The sequence below is a fragment of the Triticum dicoccoides genome, chromosome 7B (assembly GCF_002162155.2).
Source record: "Triticum dicoccoides isolate Atlit2015 ecotype Zavitan chromosome 7B, WEW_v2.0, whole genome shotgun sequence".
NCBI lineage: Eukaryota > Viridiplantae > Streptophyta > Magnoliopsida > Poales > Poaceae > Triticum > Triticum dicoccoides.
The window spans coordinates 162,555,181-162,573,524 of record NC_041393.1 but is presented as its reverse complement, the minus strand read 5'-3'; positions in this window follow the sequence as shown (position 1 = coordinate 162,573,524).

The window sequence follows — 18,344 nt, the reverse complement described above, 5'->3', positions numbered from 1 at the left end:
CCTACTCATGTGTTGAGACCAAGATATTCCATTCCTACCATATGAATCTTGATCTCTAGCCTTCCCCAAGTTGCTTTCCACTCAAACCTTCTTTCCACCAGATCCAAACCCATTGAGAGAGAGTTGAGTGTTGGGGAGACTATCATTTGAAGCACAAGAGCAAGGAGTTCATCATCAACGCACCATTTGTTACTTCTTGGAGAGTGGTGTCTCCTAGATTGGCTAGGTGTCACTTGGGAGCCTCCGACAAGATTGTGGAGTTGAACCAAGGAGTTTGTAAGGGCAAGGAGATCGCCTACTTCGTGAAGATCTACCGCTAGTGAGGCAAGTCCTTCATGGGCGACGGCCATGGTGGGATAGACAAGGTTGCTTATTCGTGGGTGGAGCCCTCCGTGGACTCGCGCAGCCGTTACCCTTTGTGGGTTGAAGTCTCCATCAACGTGGATGTACGATAGCACCACCTATCGGAACCACGCCAAAAACATCCGTGTCTCCAATTGCGTTTGAATTCTCCAAACCCTTCCCTTTACTTTCTTGCAAGTTGCATGCTTTAATTTCCGCTGCCTATATACTCTTTGTATGCTTGCTTGAATTGTGTGATGGTTGCTTGACTTGTCCTAAAGTAGCTAAAATCTGCCAAACTCTAAAATTGGGAAAAGGTTAAGTTTTTATTAGTCAAGTAGTCTAATCACCCCCCCTCTAGACATACTTCAAGGTCCTACATGCCCTTACTTGGACAAGCATCCCACTTATGATTAACCCCTATTGCAAGCATCCGCAACTACAAAAGGAGTATTAAGGTAAACCTAACCATAGCATTAGACATATGGATCCAAATCAGCCCCTTACGAAGCAACGCATAAACTAGGGTTTAAGCTTCTGTCACTCTAGCAACCCATCATCTACTTATTACTTCCCAATGCCTTCCTCTAGGCCCAAATAATGGTGAAGTGTCATGTAGTTGATGTTCAGATAACACCACTAGAGGAAAGACAACATACATCTCATCAAAATATCGAATGAATACCAAATTCACATGACTACTAATAGCAAGACATCACCCATGTCCTCAGGAACAAACGTAACTACTCACAAAGCATATTCATGTTCATAATTAGAGGAGTAATAATATGCATTAAGGATCTGAACATATGATCTTCCACCAAGTAAACGATTTAACATCAACTACAAGGAGTAATTAACACTACTAGCAACCCACATGTACCAATTTGTGGTTTTGATACAAGATTGATACAAGAGATGAACTAGGGTTTTGAGAGGAGATGGTGCTGGTGAAGATGTTGATGGAGATTGACCCCCTCCCGATGAGAGGATCATTGGTGATGACGATGGTGATGATTTCCCCCTCCCGGAGGGAAGTTTCCCCGGTAGAACAGCTCTGCCGGAGCTCTAGATTGGTTCCGCCAAGGTTCCCCCTCGTGGCGGCGGAGTTTCGTCCCGTAAGCTTGCCTCTGATTTTTTCCAGGGTAAAAGCCTTCATATAGCAGAAGATGGGCACCGGAGGGCCACCAGGGGGCCCAGAAGACAGGGGGCGCGCCCACTAGGGGTGGGCGCCCCCCACCCTCCTGGCCTGGGTGTGGTCCCCCTTCGGTAGTTTCTTCGCTCCATAATTCTTATTAATTCCAAAACTGACTTTCGTGGAGTTTCAGGATTTTTGGAGCTGTGCAGAATAGGTTTCCAATATTTGCTCCTTTTCCAGCAAGAATTCCAGCTGCCGGCATTCCCCCTCTTCATGGTAAACCTTGTAAAATAAGAGAGAATAGCCATAAGTATTGAGATATAATGTGTAATAACAGGCCATAATGCAATAAATATTGATATAAAAGCATGATGCAAAATGGACGTATCATGCTCGTGCATTGGACTAAGCTGGAATCTGCAAGCATTCAACTCAAGAGAGAAGACAAAGTAATATGGGCTCTAAGTTAAATAAACAATCATGCATATGAGAGCCACTAAACATTTTCAATATGGTCTTCTCCTCTCAACCCCCAAAGGAAAGAAAAGAAATAAAACTATTTACACGGGAAAGCTCCCAACAAGCAAAAAGAAGAACGAGAAATCTTTTTGGGTTTTCATTTAATTACTACTACAAGCATGAAAAAATAAACTAACTATTTTTTTGTTTTTTCTTAAGGTTTATCAAACACACAAGAAGAAAGCTAGAAAAAGAAAATAAACTAGCATGGATAGTACAATGAAAGAGTGTGAGCACCGACAACTAGAATAGTGTGTGAACATGAATGTAATGTCGGTGAGAAATATGTACTCCCCCAAGCTTAGGCTTTTGGCCTAAGTTGGTCTATTGCCAAGGACCACGGCTACTCTCCCTGATGTACTGAGGAGTGTCATCAAGATACCAATAGCTAGCAATCTCCTCCGGATCCCACTAATAAGATGATGGACGATAAGGGTCCAGTGGAGGTTCCGGCTCCGGCTCTGGAGCGGATGCCTGGCCTCGATGAGCGTACACCGCTTCCGACAAGACAAGGTAATTATCTACAGTCAAATCAAACAACAAAGGCGCAGGCAGGGTAATAATCTCATTGTGTTTCTTATTAAATCTCAGGTTATACAGAAGCATCTTATCTTTGTTATCAACAATAAACTCATGCGCTACCATGCTCCTGTAATCTAAAAGGGAAAGAGGCAACATTGTCTCCTCTTTCTCATAGTGCCTAATAGGTATCTCAAAATGTTTAGCAAGGCGTGCAGCATAGATACCTCCAAAGATGGGGCCTTTTGTACGGTTCAGGCTTAGCCGTTTAGCAATAACGACACCCATACTAAAATTATTATCAGCAAACAAGGCATGGAATAGAATAATAATATCAGGAACACTGAAGTTTCCACTGTTTCCACGACCAATTAAACATCAACTAGCAAATATGGCAAAGTAGCGTAAAACAGGAAAATGCATGCTAGTGATTCTCGCATCGGAACCCTTCTTCGGACCCCCTAGAGTAATAGTGTTAACAAAACCATCCACATATTTACGATGTGGTTCATCTAAACTGCCCTCAAAGGGTATTCTACAAACCGCGCAAAAATTACGTAATGACATTTCCTTGAACTCATCATATAAATGAAATGATACTGAAGGAGGTGAATTCTTAGGGTAGTAACAAAAGTTTTGCACGAAAGTATTGGTGGGTAAGAGATAATGATCGATCCGGTCGTGGAGGAAGTCGGTGAGGCCCGCATTTTCAACCAAAGAATAAAACTCTTCATAAATCCCGGCTTCTCTCAAGAAATTATCACAAGGCCATTCGCACGGCCGTACTTCCGCTACGCGAGGAAGATTATACTTGGCCTTTTCCTTCTCTTTAGCTTGTTTATCCTTGGAGCCTTGGCTAGAAGAGCCCCTCAATAATCTCCTTATCATTTTCTGAAAATTTCTGAAAGTTTTAGTAACTTCAAAATAAAAGTGAATCAAACTAAACAAGATTGGTAGCAACTACTCACACAAGTGCCTAGAGCCTATATCATGCATTAGAATTACTTGGGACCTCATAAATTTGACAGGGTCACCTATGTAGCAAAAATTTGCAATGAATAAAGCACTAGAACAAAAACTAATTGGACCAATGGAGGAGTCGCATACCAAGCAACAATCTACCAAAGCAGTTTTGTGAATGGAGCTTTGAGCAAGGAGATCAAAAATCGCAGCAAAATGAGCCAGAACTCGTGCTTGAGCTGGATGGGGATTTTTTTGGGAGGAAGATGGAGTGTGTGGGTGCAGGATTAAGTGGAGGGGGCCACCGTGGGCCCACAAGACAGGGGGCGCGCCCAGGGGGTGTGGGCGCGCCCTCCACCCTCATGGCCAGGTGCTTTCCCCCCTGCAGTGTTCTCAGTGCCTAAAATCCTCAAATATTCCATAAAAAATCATACTAAATTTGCAGGGCATTTGGAGCACTTTTATTTTCGAGATATTTTTTCATTGCACGAATAATTCAGAAAATAAACAGATAATACTATTTTTGCTTTATTTATTTTAAATAACAGAAAGTAAAAAGAGGGTACAGAAGGTTGTGCCTTCTAGTTTCATCCATCCCATGATCATCAAAATGAATCCATTAACAAGGTTGATCAAGTCTTGTTAACGAACTCATTCCGAATAACACGGAACTGGACAAATTTTGAATAACAATAGGTTACCTCAACGGGGATATGCACATCCCCAACAATAACAATATCATACTTTTTCCTGACAGTAGGAAGAGGAAATTCGAAACCTCCAATAATGATAGTTGGAACTTTTCCAATAGAATTAATGCTATGAACTTGAGGTTGTTTCCTCGGAAAGTGTACCGTATGCTCATTACCATTAACATGAAAAGTGACATTGCCTTTGTTGCAATCAATAACAGCCCCTGCAATATTCAAAAAGGGTCTACCAAGGATAATCTACATACTATCGTCCTTGGGAATATCAACAATAACGAAGTCCGTTAAGATAGTGACATTTGCAACCACAACAGGCACATCCTCACAAATACCAACAGGTATAGCAGTTGATTTATCAGCCATTTGCAAAGATATTTTAGTAGGTGTCAACTTATTCAATTCAAGTCTACGATATAAAGAGAGAGGCATAACACTAACACCGGCTCCAAGATCACATAAAGCAGTTTTAACATAGTTTCTTTTAATGGTGCACGGTATAGTTGGTACCCCTGGATCTCCAAGTTTCTTAGGTACTCCACCCTTAAAAGTGTAATTAGCAAGCATGGTGGAAATTTTAGCTTCCGGTATATTTCTTTTATTTGTAATGATATCCTTCATATATTTAGCATAAGGGTTTACTTTAAGCATATCAGTTAAGTGCATACGTAAGAAGATAGGTCTAATCATTTCAACAAAGCGCTCAAAATCCTCATAATCCTTTGTCTTGGATGGTTTAGGAGGAAAGGGCATGGGTTTCTGAACCCATGGTTCTCTTTCTCTACCGGGCTTCCTAGCAACAAAGTCTCTTTTATCACAACATTGATTCCTTGATTGTGGGTTATCAAGATCAATAGCAGGTTCAATCTCTACATCATTATTATTGCTAGGTTGAGCATCAACATGAACATTATCACCAGGTTCATGTTCATCACCTGATTGTGTTTCAGCATCAGAAATAGAAATATCATTGGGATTCTCAGGTGTGTCTACAACAGGTTCACTAGAAGCATGCGAAGTCCTATCATTTTTATTTTTCTTCTTTTTAGTAGAACTAGGTGCATCTAAATTATTTCTCTGAGAATCTTGCTCGATTCTCTTAGGGTGGACTTCGGGATACAAAGGTTCCTGTGTCATTTTACCAATTCTAGTAGCCACTCTAACAGCAAAATCATGTTTATTATTTAATTCATCGAGCAAATCACTTTGAGCTTTAAGTACTTGCTTAGCTTGAGTGGTAACCATAGAAGCATATTTGCTAATGAGTTTAAGTTCACCTTTAACTCTAGCCATATAATCACTCAAGCGTCCTATCTCGAAAGCATTATTCTTTAATTCTCTACTAACATAAGCATTAAAACTTTCTTGTCTAGCCATAAAGTCATCAAATTCATCTAAGCATGGGCTATGAAATTTAGTAGACGGGATTTCAACTTTATCATATCTATAGAGCGAATTTACCTTTACTACCTGTGTCGGGTTATCAAGAGAATGTGTTTCTTCGACGGGCGGTAAATTAAGACCATGCATTTCTTCAATAAGAGGTAAATTCTTAACATCTTCAGCTTTAATACCTTTTTCTTTCATTGATTTCTTTGCCTCTTGCATATGTTCAGGACTGAGAAATAGAACACTCCTCTTCTTAGGAGTTGGTTTAGGAATAGGCTCAGGAGTTGGCTTAATTGGCTTAGGAATTGCCTCAGGAATTGGCCCATGAAGAGTCCAATTATTTTCATTAGTCAACATATTATTCAATAGTAATTCTGCTTGGTCGACTATTCTTTCCCTGAAAACACAACCAGCACAACTATCCAAGTAGTCCTTGGAAGCATCGGTTAGTCCATTATAAAATATATCAAGTATTTCATTTTTCTTAAGAGGATGATTAGGCAAAGCATTAAGTAATCGGAGAAGCCTCCCCCAAGCTTGTGGGAGACTCTCTTCTTCGATTTGCACAAAATTATATATTTCCCGCAAGGCAGCTTGTTTCTTATGAGCAGGGAAATATTTAGCAGAGAAGTAATAAATCATATCCTGGGGACTACGCACACAACCAGGATCAAGAGAATTAAACTAAGTTTTAGCATCACCCTTTAATGAGAATGGAAATATCTTAAGGATATAATAATAGCGAGACTTCTCATCATTAGTAAACAGGGTGGCCATATCATTTAACTTGGTAAGATGTGCCACAACAGTTTCAGATTCATAGCCATAAAAAGGACCAGATTCAACCAAAGTAATAATCTCAGGATCAACAGAGAATTCATAATCCTTATCGGTAACACAGATAGGTGAAGTAGCAAAAGCGGGGTCGGGTTTCATTCTAGCATTAAGAGATTGCTGCTTCCATTTAGCTAATAAATTTTTAAGATCATATCTATCATTGCAAGCAAAAATAGCTCTAGCAGCTTCTTCATCCATAACATAACCCTCAGGAACAACAGGCAATTCATAATTAGGGGGAGAACCTTCATCATCACTATCATCAATAATTTCATTTTCAACAATTTTGTTCTCTCTAACCCTAGCAAGTTGTTCATCAAGAAATTCACCTAATGGCACAGTAGTATCAAGCATAGAAGTAGTTTCATCATAAGTATCATGCATAGCATAAGTGGCATCATCAATAATATGCGACATATCAGAATTCATAGCAGTAGTAGGTTTAGGTGTCGCAAGCTTACTCAAAACAGAAGGAGAATCTAGTGTAGAGCTAGATGGCAGTTCCTTACCTCCCCTCGTAGTTGAGGGAAAAATCTTAGTTCTTTCATCTTTCAAGTTCCTCATAGTGATTAGCAGATATAAATCCCAAGTGACTCAAAGAATAAAGCTATGCTCACCGGCAACGGCGCCAGAAATTAGTCTTGATAACCCACAAGTGTAGGGGATCGCAACAACTTTCGAGGGTAGAGTATTCAACCCAAATTTATTGATTCGACACAAGGGGAGACAAAGAATATTCTTAAGTATTAGCAGTTCAGTTATCAATTCAACCACATCTGGATAATTTAATATATGCAGCAAAGTATTTAGTAGCAAAGTAGTATGATAGTAATGGTAACAGTGGCAAAAGTAATGATAGTAGTTTTATAGTAATTGTAACAGCAGCAACGGAAAAGTAAATAAGCGAAGCACAATATGTGAAAAGCTCGTAGGCATTGGATCAGTGATGGATAATTATGTCGGATGCGATTCCTCATGTAATAGCTATAACATAGGGTGACACAAAACTAGCTCCAGTTCATCAATGTAATGTAGGCATGTATTTCGAATATAGTCATACATGCGTATGGAAAAGAACTTGCATTACATCTTTTGTCCTACCCTCCCGTGGCAGCGGGGTCCTAATGGAAACTAAGGGATATTAAGGCCTCCTTTTAATAGAGTACCGGACCAAAGCATTAACACATAGTGAATACATGAACTCCTCAAACTACGGTCATCACCGAGAAGTATCCCGATTATTGTCACTTCGGGGTTGTCGGATCATAACACATAATAGGTGACTATAGACTTGCAAGATAGGATCAAGAACTCACATATATTCATGAAAACATAATAGGTTCAGATCTGAAATCATGGCACTCGGGCCCTAGTGACAAGCATTAAGCATAGCAAAGTCATAGCAACATCAATCTCAGAACATAGTGGATACTAGGGATCAAACCCTAACAAACTAACTTGATTACATGGTAAATCTCATCCAACCCATCACCGTCCAGCAAGCCTATGATGGAATTACTCACACACGGCAGTGAGCATCATGAAATTGGTGATGGAGGATGGCTGATGATGACAACGGCGATGAATCCCCCTCTCTGGAGCCCCAAACGGACTCCAGATCAGCCCTCCCGAGAGAGTTAGGGCTTGGCGGCGGCTCCGTATCGTAAAACGAGATGAAACTTTCTCCCTGATTTTTTTCTCCGCGAAACAAAATATATAGAGTTGGATTGAGGTCGGTGGAGAAGCAGGGGGCCCACGAGATAGGGGCGCGCCCAGGGGGATGGGGCGCGTCCCCCACCCTCGTGGGCAGGGTGTGGGCCCCCTGGCCTTGATTCTTTCACTAGTATTTTTATATTTTCCAAAAGTTATCTCCGTGGATTTTCAGGTCATTCCGAGAACTTTTGTTTTCTGCACAGTAAACAACACCATGGCAGTTCTGCTCAAAACAGCACCAGTCCGGGTTAGTTTCATTCAAATCATGCAAATTAGAGTCCAAAACAAGGGCAAAAGTGTTTGGAAAAGTAGATACGTTGGAGAAGGATCATGCATGCCTAAGGACGAGCACATGGAGGCGTACCTAGAGGAGGTGCACAAAATGGAGAAGCGGTTCATGGGCGTGGAGCTGCAGCACGTGCCGCGCGGGACGAACAAGGAAGCATAAGACATTGCCAAAAGAGCCTCTCGCAGGCTCCCTTAGGAGCCAGGGGTGTTTGAGGAACGGCTCTTCAAGCCATCTGCGACCCTGCACGTCATGACTCCAGCACAACCTCAGGAGGACTTGCCACACGCACCCGAGACGGGTGCTCCAGCCTGTGGTCACCCCTTAGGAGCCCGCTTGCTGTTCGCGCTCGAGCCTGAGGAGGGGTGCTGGATCGAAGAGTTCAAGGCGTACTTGCTTCAAGGGACCCTACCAGAGAAGGAGGAGGATGCTGAGCGTGTCGTCCATCAGGCCACCATGTACTGCATCAAGGATGGTGAGTTATATCGCAGGAGGCCCAATGACGTTTTGTTGCGGTGCATCTCCAGGGAACAGGGGCTCAAGCTGCTGGCAGACATACATGGTGGCGACTGCGGGCATCACTCCTCGTCGCGCACCCTGGTGGGCAAGGCATTCCACAGTGGCTTCTACTGGCCCACCGCGCTCAATGACGCTACAAAGATGGTGCGCTCTTGTGAAGCATGCCAGTTTCACGCCAAGCAGATCCATCAGCCTCCAGACGATACCGCTCACGTGGCCGTTTGTGGTCTGGGGGCTGGACATCTTGGGACCGTTCCCTCGGGCGCCAGGGGGCTATCGATACCTCTACGTCGCCATCAACAAGTTCACCAAGTGGCCGGAGGTAGAAGCCATACCCACCATCCCAGCTGGATCAGCCGTCAAGTTCATCAAGGGAATCATGAGCCAATTTTGGGTCCCCAATCACATCATCACCGACAATGGCTCGCAGTTCACCAGCAACCTTTTCAAAACATACTGTGCTAACCTTGGAACGCAGATCTGCTACGTCTCAGTAGCACACCCATGGAGCAATGGACAGGCTGAGAGGGCCAATGTGGAAGTCCTGAGGGACCTCAAGACCCGCACCTTCAAGAAGAAGCTCGAGGCTTGCGGCAGGGGCTGGCTCGACGAGCTGCAGTCCGTGCTGTGGTCCATCCGCACCATCGCGACCAAGCCAACAGGAGAAACGCCGTTCTTCCTCATCTACAGAGTAGAAGCGGTTCTCCCTCACGAGGTCAAGCATCGCTCCACGCAGGTCCTGGCGTTTGATGAAACGTAGCAGGACGCCACGCGGAGGATGGATCTCATGCTGGAGGAGGAACGTCACCGTCAAGCCTCGCTCTGAGTAGCAAGGTACTAGCAGGCACTGCGGCGGTACCACTCCCGCAGTGTTCGCTCCAGGATGTTAGAGGTGGGTGATCTCGTCCTGAGGCGGGTGCTCTCCAGGGAGGGGCTGCATAAGCTCTCTCCCATGTGGGAGGGCTCGTTTAGGATTGCCCGTGTCTCTAGGCCTGGCGCCGTGCGCCTGGAGACACAGGGCGGGGTCCCCATCCAGAACGCCTGGAACATCCAGCACCTCCGGAAGTTCTACCCCTGAAGAAAGGCTTCGGCCTGTGAAGGTCTCCGCTCGTGACACTCTCACGTAATAATGAGTGGGGCTGTACACGCCCCGGAGTCTCCTGAGAGTCGCCCTGGGGCCTCATGGGGGCTCTCTCCCACGTCCTAGTGGCAGCACTTAGCTCCGCGCTGCTGAGAAGACTAGATTAGGTGTCGGATGCGGCTGTTCATTTGCTTTCTGAAGTTGCTTGCAGTTTTTAGTAGTCTTTCAATGGATTTGGTATTCTCGAACGCTGGTTCCTCGAGTTGTGTTTTCTCCTAAGCTGTTTTGATCTAAGGACGTGAGAGAGGTGGCAGTCGCCCGCCACTTCTCCTCGCGCTCCTGGCGCGTGGGGCTAGGTAGGTGTGTGCGCCCAGGGCTTGCCTTTGCGCGCACACACCATGCTGAACCCCATTATTTTGGCTTCATCCTTGCGAGGAGCCCTCGATCGAGTCCACTAGCGCCAGCACCCCTCATGTTCGTGCCCCCCGGGCAGCGCGACACGGTGCATCAGGTACAAGCTAACCTATGGCAGGGGGCTCGCGTAAGGGGAAGCAAGTCGCTCGAGAAATTTTCTCTTCCTTCAAAGGACAGCTTTGCCCTGCCGCAGCTCCCGTGGGCGCAAGATGAACCTCCTGAGGGCATAGGGCGTATCTCCTGCGGGCCCTGTCAAATACCTAAGGTCAGGTTCTCATGAGGCGGAGGACGACTGCACATACCAAGCTAAGCTTTCCTACCATAACCCGCTCAAATTGCAAACACTACAGCACAACATCAAGACGGCAATTATAACATAAAAAGGCATAGCAACAACCGTTCATTACACGCCCCCGCAGGGTACATTCTTCTTTTTTTCTGGATTGCAGGAGAAAGGAAAAGCTAAACAAAGAGGGCCCGAAGGCGTACAAGCTTGGCACCAACGCCGCATCCTCAAGCAGCGCCTCAAGGTAGCCCGACGCTCCACCAGTTCTTCCATAGGAGATCTGGGGCCACCGGCCTTGAGTCCAAGTTTGCTGGCGCCCAGCTTCACGTCGGGCTCCTCTCTGGCTTCACTGGGTCGCTACGGCGGGACGAACCACCAGCGTCCTCACACGAGCATGACGACGCGGAGGCCGGTCGTAGCCACCGCTGCTCAAGCTCTCGTCTAAGGAAGAGCTGCCGTCACAGGAGGAGGAGCGCGCGTCGCCAAGGCCAAGCTCGCCGTTGCCACCATCGTCGTCGCTGCTGTCCTCCAGGCAGCACCCCACGTGGCGGCCGTCCCCCCTGAACACCCTCACATAGAGGGTTGCCATGCCATCGTACTTGAAGTGGAGGGTGCACCTTCCGCCCAGGCCATGCGCACGCGCGAAGGTCTGCCAGCCACGGGCCAGCACCATGCTGCCAGCGGAGACCTCGGTACCAACCCACGAAGCTCTGCTGCAGCACCCGTCAGCCTGAAGCCAAAGGCCATCAAGCCCTGAAGAAGGAAGCTCGCCGGAGAAGAAGCGCGGGAGCTGGAGCGAGGTGCCAGCCGGGCTCTCCGACCACACCACGAACTCAGGGAGCACCTCCAGCGAGGAAAAGCGCGGCCAAGGCGGGCGCACGATCACGGTGCGCCTCCCTTCATCATGGGGGCTGCTCCGAAGCCAGTGGCCCCCGCCGCGGGAAGAGGTGCCATCGCGTGTGCCTAGAGCAACGCTGCCTGTGGGGGGTGCGCGCCCGCACCCCCTGGATGCTGCCGGAGGGACAGCAGGGTGCTTGCGGGGACGGCCACAACCCCTCTTGGGAGGAGGAGACGCTGGCCCCTCCTTGCAGGCCTTCCCCTTCTCGACCGCTGAAAACCTCTTCGGCAACACCATGGGAGCAAGACGGAGAGGAGAGAAGTAGGGGGAGCAAGACGAAAGAAAGATGGACGGGGGGCTCTGCCCCTCCCTCACATTTATAGCCAAGGGAGCTCAACCGTCGGCCTCCACGACCTCGCGCCATCATGACCTTCCGCATGCCGCATCGACCAGTCAAGTCGAGCAGTTTCCGAGGCAGCATGGGGAAGTGGAGTCGCCCACGTCCAATCAATCGCCACACATCATCAAGGCTGCAGGCGGTTAGGACCCGTGACGCTCCGCACTTGCCCTTTGTTTTTGCCTAGAAGCCAAGTCCGAGTGCGCCTTGCCTGGGGGCTACTGTCGGTGTCCTGGATTCGGGGGTATCCAGCCCTGCCTGCCTGCGGCCCACCACGTGGCTTCATCGATGGCCTGGTACGGCCCAGCTTCAGCGCCAACACCATGAGACCCTCACGAGGGGCCAAGCCTCGCGAGGCGGACGACGCCAAGGCCCCTGAGGGAGTTGGCTTCCTCAGGAGGGCTCCTGAGGGGCAGAGAGTTCTATGCAAGCTACCTCACGAGGCTCAGCTGACGTGAGCCATGACGACCAAGGCCAGGCGGGCGCCAGGCGGGCGCCAGGCGGGCGCCAGGCGGGTGCAGAGCGTAGGTTTCCTCTTCGGTGCAAGGGAGGCAAGCCACAGGTGCGAAGTCCCGAGGAATCAGCCAAAGGTTTCCATTCTGGTGCAACAAGACCAAGACCGCCAGGACGGCAGGACAAAGGTCATCACCGAGCCGACCGCAGCGTCACGACCAGAGGCTTTTCGCAGGTGAAGACTACTTTTGTCAGGATAGACTGTACTACTTGTCCCCTTTCAAATCCCGCCGTTGTGGAACCCCTTCCCGCTCATATTTGGGAAGAGGACCAAGGCCAATATATATAGGACCTAGCCACCACCATAGAAAGGGACCGAGGCCAGAACAAGTAGAGCACCACACCAGCTCAAGAACACCTCACCTCCCGAGGCTTGTTCATCCACTATACTAGTTCATCCATAGCCCCTCGAGGCAATCAACCACACAACACTGGATTAGGGTATTACACCACAATGGTGGCTCGAACCAGTATAAATCTCTGTGTCTTTGTGTCTCTTTGAGCTCGGTGCGCTAGGCTTAGGAGGATCGTGAGTAGGCAGGCTAGGCAGATTGAGATCTCCGCACGCACCCCAGAGTTCGAACCTCTCAAGGGTTGCTGGATCCCTAAATCCGACACACATCCTAACACTTATGCAAAGTTGATGACTTAGATGTGCAACACACGAAGTAACGTTTTTATTCAATCAATGAAGACTAACCCTCTAAGTGTGAAGAAATTAATGAAGAATTTGATTCTTAGAACCCTACGACAATTGTACGCGGTGTCTGAAATCATCATTCTTATACGGTGGGTTACGCCACGAACCAAAGTTGAAAATCTTCAATTTGAATTTTTCTTCATTTTTTAAATTCCTCAGTTGTTCAATTTCTTCAACTTTGCATTGTCTTCACTCTTTCCGTCGTTGTTCTTCATTGACTATATATATACTTGAGTTTTGTGTCCTCTATAGCATTCACTTATTGCTAATTCTCCAAGTTGCTTTTTCTGCTAAGTGAATGTGATTGAACCCTTTCCCCCTCTATGCTAAACTCAACCAAGTATGTTCACAAATTCTTCATGTGTGTTCTATTCTTCACTGTGTCCTTGTCAGCTGAAGAATTTGCGAAAGAAACATTAAAATTTTCTTATCTGAATTTTCGGCTTTTGCCACTCAAACCATTCCACATCCCACAATAAGATTTATCTATTCACCCACGATCTCACACGATCTCCACCACACTGCACGTGGGTGACACATGTCGCTAGGATGAGAAGGGTCAGGGGCACGTTTGTCCATTTTCCTAGGGCGAGAGGTTTTTCACCTCAGCTATAAATACCCCTCACCCTCCTCAGACTGCATTTACCCCGCTCGAACTCACTCCCCTCGCTCAAGCTCTCAAGCCCTAGCACCGCCGCTACGTTCATCATCGCCGGTGAGGAAGAGCTTCACTGCCTCGACCTCGTCGTTGTTGTACTCACGCCGGCCGCGGATATCTTCACTCCGCCGCCGCCGTAGCTGTCTTCCTCTGCCAAGTTAGGGCGTGGAAAATCTGGACTGACGAACTTCCAATCTAACACTCCCAGTTCGTCATGTTCTTCGACAAGGCTAATTAAAAGTAACTTTTACTGCCTTTTTGATTCTGATGATTTCCATAAAATCTTCAAAAGGTGTTTATTCTTCAACTTCCACACTTTAAACACCTCACACTATCATCTGTTCTTGATCTATTTCTCTAAGTGACACTTTTCTTCAAGATTCCTCAATTGTGTGAATTTCACAATCCATACAACTCTGGAACCTACGTCAAAGAACTCTTAGTGAAATTCCTCAAGACATATCTGGCAAATTCCTCAAACTTGTTCCGTTTTGCAAAAACTTCTAAGAACGCATATGACCTCTCCAAATTCTTCGCACCTATACTCTGTTCACAGGTACACATGTTTGCTGCTGAATCACTAGGTTCTCATCAACTTAACTCATTTGCAGCATTCCTCGAAGAAAAATGCACACCTCTTCAGAGAACTCAATTGTTCAAAATCCTCAGCTGAAGAAAATGGCAGATGGCAGGAGACCTCAGAAAGGAGGAAAGAAACTGGAAGTGAATACTGCTTTTGAAATCCCCAATGACATCAATGTAGGGTATTGCACTCCGGATGAGGCAACTCACGGAAAAGAAACGAATAATGAGCGCAAAGTGCGCATTCATAAGATTGAACGAAGATGGGCACGGGAATGGAGGGAATATAGATATGTTACTCCAAAGTACATGAAGAAATTTGCTCTAAACCCTCCTTGCCCAAGACCTCCATTGGCACCTGATACGTCTCCAACGTATCTATAATTTTTGATTGTTCCATGCTATTATATTGCCCCTTTTGGATGTTTATGGGCTTTATTTTACACATTTATATCATTTTTGGGACTAACCTACTAACCGGAGGCCCAGCCTGTATTGCTGTTTTTTTGCCTATTTCAGTATTTCGAAGAAAAGGAATATCAAACGGAGTCCAAACGGAATGAAACCTTCGGGAGCGTGATTTTTGGAACGAACGTGATCCAGAGGACTTGGAGTGCAAGCCAAGCAGCAGACGAGGCGGCCACGAGATAGGAGGGCGCGCCCATCCCTACAGGGCGCGCCCCCTGTCTTGTGGGCCCCTCGAGCGGCCACCGACGTACTTCCTCCTATATATACCTGCGTACCCCGAAAACATCCAGGGAACAAATGAAACACAATTTCCACCATCGTAACCTTCTATATCCGCGAGATCCCATCTCGGAGCCTTCGTTGGCGCTCCGCCGAAGGGGGAATCGACCATGGAGGGCTTCTACATCAACACCATAGCCCCTCCGATGAGTTGTGAGTAGTTTACCATAGACCGTCGGGTCCATAGTTATTTGCTAGATGGCTTCTTCTCTCTTTTTGGATCTCAATACAATGTTCTCTCCCTCTCTTGTGGAGATCGATTCGATGTAAACTCTTTTTGCGGTGTGTTTGTCGAGATCCGATGAATTGTGGGTTTATGATCAAGTTTATCTATGAGAAATATTTGAATATCCTCTGAATTCTTTTATGTATGATTGAGTTATCTTTGCAAGTCTCTTCGAATTATTAGTTTGGTTTGGCCTACTAGATTGATCTTTCTTGCCATGGGAGAAGTGCTTAGCTTTGGGTTCAATCTTGCGGTGTCCTTTCCCAGTGACAGCAGGGGCAGCAAGGCACGTATTGTATTGTTGCCATCAAGGATAAAAATATGGGTGAGGGAGTCCTGGACTAGGGGGTGTCCGTATAGCCGAACTATCATCGTTGGCCGGACTCCAAGACTATGAAGATACAAGATTGAAGACTTCGTCCCGTGTCCGGATGGGACTTTCCTTGGCGTGGAAGGCAAGCTTGGCAATACGGATATGTAGATCTCCTACCATTGTAACCGACTTTGTGTAACCCTAGCCCTCTCCGGTGTCTATATAAACCGGAGGGTTTTAGTCCGTAGGACGAACAACAATCATACCATAGGCTAGCTTCTAGGGTTTAGCCTCCTTGATCTCGTGGTAGATCTACTCTTGTACTACCCATATCATCAATATCAATCAAGCAGGAGTAGGGTTTTACCTCCATCGAGAGGGCCCGAACCTGGGTAAAAATATCGTGTCCCTTGTCTCATGTTACCATTCGCCTAGACGCACAGTTCGGGACCCCCTACCCGAGATCCGCCGGTTTTGACACCGACATTGGTGCTTTCATTGGTAGTTCCTCTGTGTCGTCGCCCGTAGGCTCGATGGCTCCTTCGATCATCAACAATGACGCGGTCCAGGGTGAGACTTTTCTCCCCGGACAGATCTTCGTATTCGGCGGCTTTGCACTGCGGGCCAATTCGCTTGGCCATCTGGAGCAGATCTAAAGCTACGCCCCTGGCCATCAGGTCAGATCTGGAAGTTTGAACTATACGGCCGACATCCGCGGAGACTTGATCTTCGACGGATTCGAGCCACAGCCAAGCGCGCCGCACTATCACGATGGGCATGATTTAGCTCTGCTGCCGGACAGTGCCCTGGAGGCTGCACAAGAATCCGCTCCGACCCTTGACTCGGAGCCGACTGCGCCGATCAAGGATGGGTGGCTAGACACCGCCTCGGGGGCTGCTACCTCTACGGCGATGGAGCCGAATACCGACCCCGTCCCTTGTGAAGCTCGTGACTCCGAGGCGCCGGACTCCTCGCCGGACTCCAAACCTCCCGCGCCCCTTCCAATCGTATCCGATTGGGAGCCGATCATGGAGTTCACCGCTGCGGACATCTTTCAGCACTCGCCTTTTGGCGACATCCTGAATTCGCTAAAGTGTCTCTCTTTATCAGGAGAGCCCCGGCCGGATTACAGTCAGGACAGTTGGGATGCGGACAACGAAGAAATTCAAAGCCCACCCACCACCCACTTTGTAGCCACTGTCAACGACTTAACCGGCATGCTAGACTTTGACTCCGAAGACATCGACGGTATGGACGACGATGCCGGAGATGACCAAGAACCAGCGCCTACAGGGCACTGGAAAGCCACCTCAACCTACGATGTATATATGGTGGATACGCCTAAAGGAAGCGATAACGAGGAGTAACGGGACGCTGCAAAGGATAATTCACCCGAAAAACAGCCGAAACGGCAATGCAAGCGCCGCCCAAAGTCCCGCCTCCACAACGACCCAGCCATAGAGCAGGGAGAACCAGTGGACGACGAACATACCCCCAAGCAACCATCCGAACAGGATGAATTGGACAAACAACCCATCCCCGGCGAAAACAACAGTCCGGACGATCTCACGCCGGACACATGGTTGGAGCAGAAGAACCTCCACCAAAGGCTCGTCGCCACTGCACAAAGTCTGAAGAAGCAGAAGCGGAAGCTCAAAACAGCGGAAGACGTACTCAGAATGAGATAGAGCAAGGTACTCAAGACCGCAGACAAATACGGCGATAGTCACCAAGCAAAGAGCTACCCGAAGCGCAAACTGTTGCCTGAATTTGACGAGGAGGCTGTAGAGCCCCCACAATCAAAAAACAAAGAGGCCGCCTGGTCGGATAGACGACCACATGACAAACAAAGAACGGCAAGCGGCGCCGCACACAAGCCGGCACGTGATCCACATAAGGATCCTCGCAAAAAGGATGGCCCGGTCAGATCCATTTATGGGCCAAGAGATCAAGCTCCAGAAAGCAACACAACACGTCGAGTATTCGAAAATCACGGCACACCCAAATACAGGGGCGCTGCACACCCCCTATGTTTCACCGATGAGGTGCTGGATCATGAATTCCCAGCGGGATTCAAGCCCGTAAATATGGAGGCATATGACGGAACAACAGACCCCGGAGTCTGGATTGAGTATTACATCCTGCACATACATATGGCTAGAGGAGATGACCTCCATGCCATAAAATACTTACCCCTCAAGCTCAAAGGGCCAGCACGGCATTGGCTTAAAAGCCTCCCAGAAAATACCATTGGAAGTTGGGAAGAGCTCGAGGATGCGTTTCGGGCAAATTTTCAGGGGACTTATGTCCACCCTCCGGATGCAGACGATTTAAGTCACATAACTCAACAGCCCGGAGAGTCAGCCCGCAAATTCTGGAACAGGTTCCTCACCAAAAAGAACCAAATAGTCGACTGTCCGGATGCCGAAGCCTTAGCAGCCTTCAAACATAACGTCCGAGACGAATGGCTCGCCAGACACCTCAGCCAGGAAAAGCCAAGAACAATGGCCGCACTAACAAGTCTCATGACCCGCTTTTGCGCGGGAGAGGATAGCTGGCTAGCAAGATGCAGCACCAGTGACCCAAGTACATCCGAGGTCAGGGATGGAAATGGGAAACCACGACGCAGAAAGGACCAGTGCCGGACTAAGGGAAATGAC